The 9609-nt window shown below is 41.5% G+C and overlaps 1 long non-coding RNA gene across 1 annotated transcript; it reads left to right on the top strand.

The window, feature by feature from the left end:
- The first annotated feature begins 3941 nt into the window (after window positions 1-3941).
- Window positions 3942-5223, top strand: LOC311240838. Its single transcript, XR_014620501.1, has 3 exons — window positions 3942-4072; window positions 4304-4326; window positions 4910-5223. It is a non-coding gene; the product is annotated as an uncharacterized lncRNA (long non-coding RNA).
- The last annotated feature ends 4386 nt before the right edge of the window (window positions 5224-9609 follow it).

Genomic DNA, 9609 nt, shown 5'->3' on the forward strand with positions numbered 1-9609 from the left:
GGATCATTGAGTCACTGTCCTCAACGTTTCCTTTCTATTAATGGTGTTTGAAGTTCTGTTTTTGCCTTTACGTACTTATTTGAATTCATTGCCATTGTGTCTTTGATTGGTGTTTGTAAAATATGCTGCCAGTAAAATGTTCTAAAACATCTTTTTAATAATAAAAGAAAATATGAATTCCATATTGCCCTGTCATCTTCATTCCATGTCAATATTGAGGAGGTGTTAAAGGGGAATGCCACCCATTTTAAAGGAACACGGCAACTTTATGGCAAATTCGCTTATTTGCCGTCTTCCCCGGAGTCAGACAAGAAGATGGATGCGTGCAGTACAGAGAGAGAAAGAGAGACCTGCAGCGTGCTAGCTAGCTTAAACAATGACTGGAAGTGGATACGTACCATTAGCCTACCGTCAAAAGTAACGAAATACACTTTCCAACAACTCCAAAACTGTATTTACCATGTGTAGAAATAACCGCCTCAGCCCCCTCCCTCAATAGCTATCACTGAGGTGCCTTTGAGCAAGGCACTGACTGCACATCCAACCCCTCCGGTGGAGCTGGTCCCGCTTTGACTCCCCCTGGTGCTTGCTGCAAGTAAAAACAGGTCCCTTGTCAAATTGCCAGAGTATATAACCATCAAATGTCTACAATGTATATTGTCATTGTAAATGTACATGCCTAATCTATTCTCTAGGGGTGGAACGGTCTCATTTGTGGCTAAAAGGTAGGCCTGCATTAGGTCATAGAGCATAGCCTACAGAGGGTGGTAGGCAGCCTATAGTTCATAGTTTGGAATCCATCCTAGCCATGATGCTCTGATTGATTGATTGATTGATTTATTGATTGATTTATTGATTGATTGATTGAAAACTGCATTAACAGATTGCAGAATGGGTACAATACAGTACGGCTCAATACACACAATTGTTAAGGGGATGCACACCCCTACTAATGCTTTCAGTCTCCAATGTGATCTCTCCACCTATAGATATATACAGTATGTGAGAGACTTTGATATAGTACGCAGTTATGGAATTCTCATCTAACAACATATCTTCTCAGACTGAGGTCCCTGAGACTAAATCGAATCAACTGGGGGTCTGTGGCCTAATGTGCATCAATGTGGGGGTCCTTGACATGAGAGGCTGAGAACCACTGCCCTACAAAGGCAAAAAGCCTTTCTGCAACCTCAGCATCATCACTGGATGCCTTCATACTTTATTTAAATATTTTCTCCATTTTCTGGTCTATATCCAAAAAAAATTAAATGCAACATTATGAATGGGAACATTGAGACATACGGATTGATGAACTAGGCTCTATACAACACCAGTTAACACCTTCTCTGCCAAGGATGCCTAAACTCGTCATTCCCCGCCATGCTCATTCTGCCAATGACGCCGTAACACGTCATTGAGATCAATATTTCAAAAATCTGTGATCGCAATCATATTTCTCCCCCGGAGACTTGAGATCTACTGTTGATCCCCTCTCAACTCTCCAACGGTTCAAGAGCGCCATCTGGTGGCCGATCGGCGGATCGCCCAAACCGGAAACGGAAGCTGGTGCTCATTCCAATTCAGTCCGATCACTCGCTAATAGTCCCGGGACTCGAGCTAGACACAATGGATAGCAATCCGTTACCAATAACTCGATAAACAACATGATTTGGACGTATATACTATTATACAACCTGGAGATGGATCGCATATTTCAACATCCCATAATAGGAATATTTTTGCTCCACGCTCATCGCCCAACGCTACGAGGAAGCTACGGTGAGTTTCAGCGTTTTAATTTAACGTGTTCGATACAAACTGCTCTAATGATCATATCACCCACACTAGATGAATCATCTAACGTTGGCCACGGAATTATAAACGACCCCCCCCCATCCGGTCAACATCAGATGATAAGTAGTAACTTCTAGAAGCACGTCCATTTGAAATTTTTTATCTCGCGCCGATCGCTATCAAACTGTATACAATCATCAATATAATGCATTTAGGGCTATAAATTACGTTCTGGAGAAAGCTGCAGAAAACGATAAAAACATACTTATACTTTAGTTTAGACCGTATTTTAGTATGAATATGTGAATGAAAAAGTATAACGTTGCTACACCCTGAACAATAGATACTTGATGTTGAATGGGCCATAGTAATGTCAATTTAGCAATACAATTTAAAAAGTTATAGCCCTGCAAAGAAGGGGAACTTCTCCATAGACAAATAGAGCTGGCAGAGGATGGTATAATGATGTACATAAGCCTGGCGAAGAAAGTGTTAAGCTGAGTAATGGCCCAGTGAGCGTTCTGGGAATACAAATTCCAGAAAATATGAAAGACCTGGTTAAGATAAATTATGAGTGAACAATTTATGAACTTGATACATTTGTACAGCCTTGGAAAGAAAACTATCATTGCAAGGAAAAGTTACACTGGTAGGTAAATACACTCGTAATTCCACAATTTATCTTCCCGTGGCACTCTCCTCTCCAGAGATAATTCTTTAAAAGAAAAGTACAAGTACAAATTTTCAATGGCTTTTTAGGAGAGATACTATGTCACTTTTTTCCATTTTTCAAATATGCATTGAAGGCATGGTTGAATTTCCAGTACTATCCCGCTGAGATGATATAAAGACATTCAAACTCAAGCACAATCGATGAACTCAAATGTGCTAATAAATGGAAAACATTTCTATAGAAAACGTTGCAAAATTGTATTATTTTTATAAATAAAAATAAATGCTAGACAGCACTAACTTGTTATCTTACACACATTTTTGTCAACCATTCCAACAAAGTGGAAAGACGAATTCAACGTTTTAGGATGTAAATAACAGGTCTGTATAAAATCTCTATAGGTTCAATATTGAACAATCGCCTCTATGCAGATTTTGTAGTGAGGAAGAGGAAGATCAGATGCATTTGTTTTATTTTTGCCCTCATGTAAATCTGTGGACAAACATTCAAAAGTGGTTAACTTCAGGATCTGTTAAGTTAAAGTTAACACTTCAAAATAATATAATGGGTGATTTGAGTGATCGATGCCCTCTGATAATAAATACAATTATTATTTTAGGCAAGATATTTATATTTAAAGTTCAATCCAGAATCAATCTGAGCCTAAGTTATATAAGAACACATTGAAGAGACTATTTCTTTTGGAACAAATAATTGCCATAATCCATAACAGTTTTCAATATTATAGCAAATGGGAGATTATTAGCTCTAGTGAAGGGTGGAATAGTCTAACATTGTAAATGTGTAATATTGGTGATACAAGTCGGTGCTGCCCTTTAGGTGTTGGGCATGTGTTTGGGGTTGATGCTTTCGCCCTGTAGGGCAGTGTGTGGGTGTGAGTGTGTGTAGGTTGGTGGAGGTTGGTTGTGTGTGTGGGAGGGGGGGGGGGGTGTATACGTGTGTATATTTGTATGAATATATGCATAGGGTCTGTTCGTTGATATATACCTAGTTACTAAACTAAGGGGAGAGATGTATGAATATACTGTATTTATGGGTATGTATATTAATTTATGTATGGGTGGTCTGTTGGATATATACCCAGTTACTTGTGGAGAGATGTATGAGTGTGTGTGGTATCTATATATATACAGTATATATTATATAGTACTCATACACAGAGGCATACAGATATGGTGGTACACGGGGTACTCTGCTGTACATGTTTGCCCAATCGCGTGACGAGCTGTGTCTTTGCCCATTTCCACGTCGAACAGCCTGCAAACTACATGGCGTTCTATCGCCATGCTCTAAGACAAACTCTAACCTTAACCAACTTCGCAAGAGTGCCTAAGCTTAACCGTCGAAAGAACTTGCCGTCACGCTCTAAGACAAACTCTAACCTTAACCAACTTCGAAAGAGTGCCTAAGCTTAACCAGTGTAGAAACAGGCGTCGGCCAATCAGAGAGCGTCTTGCCAGAAATACGGCTACGGAAAAAAATAACGCCCGCGGGAGTCTTATAAATACCAAGTCGCGTGTATTGTGACGATCTTCCTGGAGTTGGTGCCATCTGTTGTTACCTCTCCCCGACATGAGAGCTAAGGTATGTGTTATTTGCCTATATCTTTACGCATCAGCGGTGTTTGTTTGGGAGTTAGACGTGCGGTCACGGTGTACTATTCTTACTAGCTAACATATGCTAGCGTTAGTACAAATGTCTATAACGTACATTATTTCTTGTTTCTCTACGTTTGCGTCTGTGAAATGCTGACGCTACCATCAGTGTAGACTTTTTAGCTAACGCTGGCTAACGTTGTCTTCTCTTCAATTACAGTGGAAAAAGAAGCGCATGCGCAGGTAAGATCACACCCCTATCGACAGTTTTATGTATAATGAACTAAGGCAATTAAACAAATTGTATATTATTCAGTACATCACAACACATTCAGTTTTTAACAGATTGCAGAATGGGTACAATACAGTACGGCTCAATACACACAATTGTTAGGGGGATGCAGACCAGAGGGACTTCGTCTTGTTTACATCAGGGTCCCCCATTTGGGGTGGCAGGGGGAAACTGTACATTGGAGTGGGTTGGGTTTGGACATTTACAGTGGCCAGTTTCGAATTGCAGCCTCCCGTAGGTGCTCTTTTAAGAGCTTTTTTGAAGGTGGGTAGTGAGTGATTCACATTCCTTTACAGCTGTGGGTAGGGTGTTCCACATTGATGGCATAACAGAGTCTGCAAAACGTGTTTAGTCCCTTGTTTGAGCCGAATCTGGGTTTAACATGATTTGTGTAGTGTCGTGCTTCACTGACCTTTGGGAAGTATTTTGACATGTACATGGCTGGGTACCTTAGTGGTGTAGTGTATCTTGTAGACTAGTAGTACTTGTCCATGGTATTTTGTTTGAACAGAGCCTTGTGTTTCTTATTTGCAGGCTGAAGCGCAAAAGGAGAAAGATGAGGCAGAGGTCAAAGTAAACTGCCCCTCTACCTCCACCATGGCTGACTACACGTTCTGACCACAGTTAAGAGTCTTGAGGAGTTCCTGGTACCAAGTCTAGAGTCCAGTGCTGCCTGTACGATCGAGAGGCAATAAAGTGGAAGCAGAGTCGTGAATGGCGGCAGAGAGCTGATTATACCACCTGGATGAAAGACTTTGTTCTGGGACTTTTTGGACTCTGTTCTTAACTCTCACTTATTCATTTCTTATTGTTTATACTTTGATTAAAGTTTTTGGATTAAGAAAATATATTTGTCTTCAATTTTGGTCTTAATACTAAACCTGGCTGCTTCATTGTTGACCGGATGTGTTATTATTTAATGACTATCATAACAGTGATGGGATACCTGCATTAAATGATAAAAGATTTTAAGGCCCTTTTAGTATTTAATTCATTGCTGCTAAAAAAAAGGAGCTATTTGGTGTACTGAACCTGCAGGATTATGTCCTCTGTAGCAAAATGACAACTCTTCTTCAGATTAATGCCTACTGGGCCCCGTTCCAACTAAGCCGATCAAATGTCCTATTAGCCAGCTTAAATTAACCCGATGATTGATATCGGGCTATCTCTGTTTCTCGAAGCCTGTTCGGTCTCAAACAATCTCGTTAATTCGAACCAGACTTGAGTACTCAGGATAATTGCGTGTGCCAGTCTTATCTGAAAAGGGGGAGGTGTCGATCCCCGAAAACCATGATGACTGGAAGATATCGCAGACAAGTTAAATGCATAGGCTAAAGTCTCATTACCCATCGGATTATATTTCTTTAAATGTGCCTGCTGGCATTGGGCTTAATGGAATGAATGAAATCTTGCTAGTGAAAATAATTACTTTAAACTCTTCAGACCCCCCCCCCCCCCCCCCGAAATAACTCAAGAGACCCGCGACCCCCCCCACTATTATAGGAGGTGGTCGAAACATCCACACGCACACATATGCATTGGAGGCTTTTAACACTCAATAACTACACAAAATAACACAATCAAACAACCATAAAATGAATACATATAGCGTGTTTCATTTAGAAGGCTAATGTTCAACTCGCCTAATGAGATGGATGGGCACTATGCTTGAAGCACAAGTCCAGTCTGGGTTTAATTTTGGAGACAGCGACTCGGAGATCATCCTCGTGCTCTGCCCTCACAAAATGCGTGGCTTCTATAGATTCCTAGGGTTAAAAAGAAATCCGCCGGCCACAGAGCCTGTCTACCGCGCTCCCTGTGGAACAAATTACCTGCCGTCGTCAGGGGCGCTTGCTCTGTCGAAGCTTTTAAAGACTCATCTTTTCTCTCTCTCTCTCTCCAACTATAGGGCTGGGCGATATGGCCTAAAAATTTTATCTCTTTTTAAAAAGAAATCCGATTTTAATCGATTTTTTTCTCTCTTGAAAACTAGAAACGCCAAGGAAATCATTCAAATAACCTTTGTTTTTATTTGACACAAAAAAATGATCAAACCAAGATGAATTTCCCTATTGGGATTGAAGTGCAAACCTAACTTTCACCAATCTTCACTTAAAACTAATAAAAGGTGCCTCTTGATCATCAAACAAGAATGAATTTCCCTATTGGGATTAATAAAGTGCAAATCACTTTCACAAAACATCACTTTTTGTAAAATAAAAGGTGACATACATTTTTTTAATCGAATTAAATTTTTCAAAATCGTCATAAATCATTTATTCGATTAAATCGATTAATAGCCCAGCCCTACCTTCAACCTACCCTGATCTCACCTGGTCGGGGACTGACCCTTAGATTAATCTGTCTAGTTTAGTTAGGGTGTCTATTTGCTCCCATGTCTGCTTTTTTGCAGACATGGGAGAACCTTTTTAACCTCAACCGGTCCCATGGAACAGCTTCATAACGCCTTCTGTCTGGCCTGCAGTGCTGGACCTTCTGAGTGGCTTCTCCTACCCCCCGGGGCATACTTTATGGTATTTTTGTTTTGTTCTTGACTTATTGTGATGTTTCTTCTTGACTTGTTTAACACATTGAGGACCGGCCGGCGCTGTCTAATAGGCTGGAGGACAAAGCTTTGTAAACAAACCGATGTGACTTTGTACAGCTATATCTATACTTTATAGTATTGCGATCTGTCCATTCTGATTGTCACTTGAGTGCATAAACCGTGCCTTCATAATGGCTTAAAGAAAAAAAATCCATCGGTTGGTCATTTTATAGCGTCGTGAATATAAGGTTTATCGCACTTTTCGTCTCATATATTTTCTGGGAAGCTAGATATGAGGCTAAAGGCTACTCACGTTATATCGAACGGCATTTCTGTTGTATATATTCGAATGAAATAAAACAAAATGCTTATCATCCGGACTATTCCAGAGCATCTATGGATGAAATGGGGGCGGCGGGGGACGCCGATTAGTATTATTGATTAGCAATAGAGTGTCCGTGCAAGTAGCCACATTCACTGATCTATTGCTTGCGTTTTACAACAAGCTCCAATCCGGCTATAATTTAGGTCAATAATGTCTTACCGTCAGCCCATGTGATAGCCGGCAGCATTTCGCCCTTATCGATCTGCATCTGGTAGATCGATATGTCCATTGGCCGATCATAAATCCCATTATTCCAGGCTGAAATCTGCTAATCGAAACGTGAACAACGGTGCGGGCCCTTCGTTTGGGATCAGGCTCATATGAAACGCCCATAGACAGTAAAAGAAATCTTTTTCCCATTCGCCCTCAATGATACTGCAGTGGAGCATTGGCGCCCCTAAGAGGTATTGCATGTTGCCGAAATCACAGATGCTGGTAGATCTGCAGAGTCGATGGGGGACGTTGATACAGTGATTAATATGGAATAAAACAATAACAACTTGCTACGAGTTAACTCGTGGCTCTGGTCCTCAACGCATGGCACCGAAACCCGAGTTAACTCGTGCTTGGGCGGCAAAGTGTTAAAGAAGACGTGTCCGGCCCATGGGGACATTAACGTGTGTTGTCTGGCCTTACAAATAAATTTGATTTGATTTGATCCTCCACATTCAGACGTGATCTGTACTTATTTTTTATTATTATTATTATCTTTTTCCCCCCCTCCTTTTTCCGATTTTTCTCCCATCCCACTGTTAGTCGTTATGCCAATTCCCAACCCCCTTCCTGGTTGTTGCGCACTCCCCCCTACTGTTGGTCCGGGAGGCCGGAGACTGTCACATGCTTTCCTCCGACGCATGTGCAGCCAGCCGGCAGCCAGCCTGGCAGCGCAGATTCTCACCGGGAGAGTGTAATGTGTGGAAGGTCACACTACCTCCCTCCAGATCCTACCCTCGCTGTGCAGGCGCCCCGACCGAACTGTAGGGGTCACTGTCCACAACGCCCAGGACCATCAGCTTTCCCACCCCTACCAGAGAAAGACTTTCGTCTTATTTACATCAGGGTCCCCCATTTTCAAGTCATAATTAATGAGCCATGATGATTACCACCTCAAAACAGGTGGCAGCAATGCACACAGGCTAATACAGCACACGGGCTACAGTACAGAGTAGACACACCGTTCCTGTTTGGAATGTCCTCTGAGTAATAGACATACACACTCTCTCCTCGCTCTCTCTCTCTTTCTCTTTTCCGTTCTCTCTCTCTCTCTCTCGCTCTCTCTTGGACGGCTCAGTTGGGAGTTTTTTTTCTTCCAAGAAGGCGTTTCCTCTGGACGAGTGCAGACAACACGCGTCGTCACCACGCGGCAGCGCGCACCCGAAGAAATGGATATCGGGTTTAAAAGTCCCCACCCTCCACTGCGCTGTCTGTCAGAACAGTCGAGAAGCTGAAAGTCTACTACAGGTTTGTCGAGAGGAGAGGAGGACTCATCATAAATGTACATTGAGACGTCGCCTGTGTAAGGTAAGATATATTTCAAGCGGTCTATATATCTGCTGTCTATCAAAGCATGAACTTAACTCGTTATGCTTAATTTAAAGCAGTGAGTTTTTTTTAGACAATATAGTTATGATCACTGCAGCTACTTAAAATATAGTTTGTAGCAATGCATATAAATGAGATTCTAATTTCGTCCCCGAAACTAAACTGGATAGTTCCACATTATTAGTGGTGACGGTCTGTGAGCGTCCTGTTCGGTTTCCTAGCACTAACACTTGTCTATTGCCCCTAGAAAGTGACACCATATGAAGACAATAGACCGGGACGATAATAAACCAATATAATTTTAAAGGTTACTGGCTAGCTATAGATCAGGGATCTGGACCCACGTGGCAAATGAAACATGTTTTAATGAGCCTGTCGTCTTACTTCTAACTCGTACACAACAACAACACCAACCTGTCATACCTCTTATACAACAACAACAACAACAACAACAACAACAACAACAACTGTAGTCAAAAATCATATCCTACAATGTAACCTATAGCCTACATGCTCATAACGCATTGTTGTAAACAAAAACCAAAGAACAGCCCAGATTTTGTTGACTGTAACCATAGCCTATAATAGGCTACAATATAAACATAGACGGAGACCCAGACTGGATTTATAGCCTACAATGTGCGGAAGAGGAACTATATTTCCAGGGAGCGGTGGTTATTACATCATGTAGTAGCAGGAGGCAGTGACTGTTGGTGATGACCAAACAAGTAATCCAATTTTTCGGAAAGTGGTGTTGTT

The sequence above is a fragment of the Notolepis coatsorum genome (genome assembly GCF_963971535.1).
Source record: "Notolepis coatsorum genome assembly, chromosome: 14".
Classification (NCBI taxonomy): Eukaryota; Metazoa; Chordata; class Actinopteri; order Aulopiformes; family Paralepididae; genus Notolepis; species Notolepis coatsorum.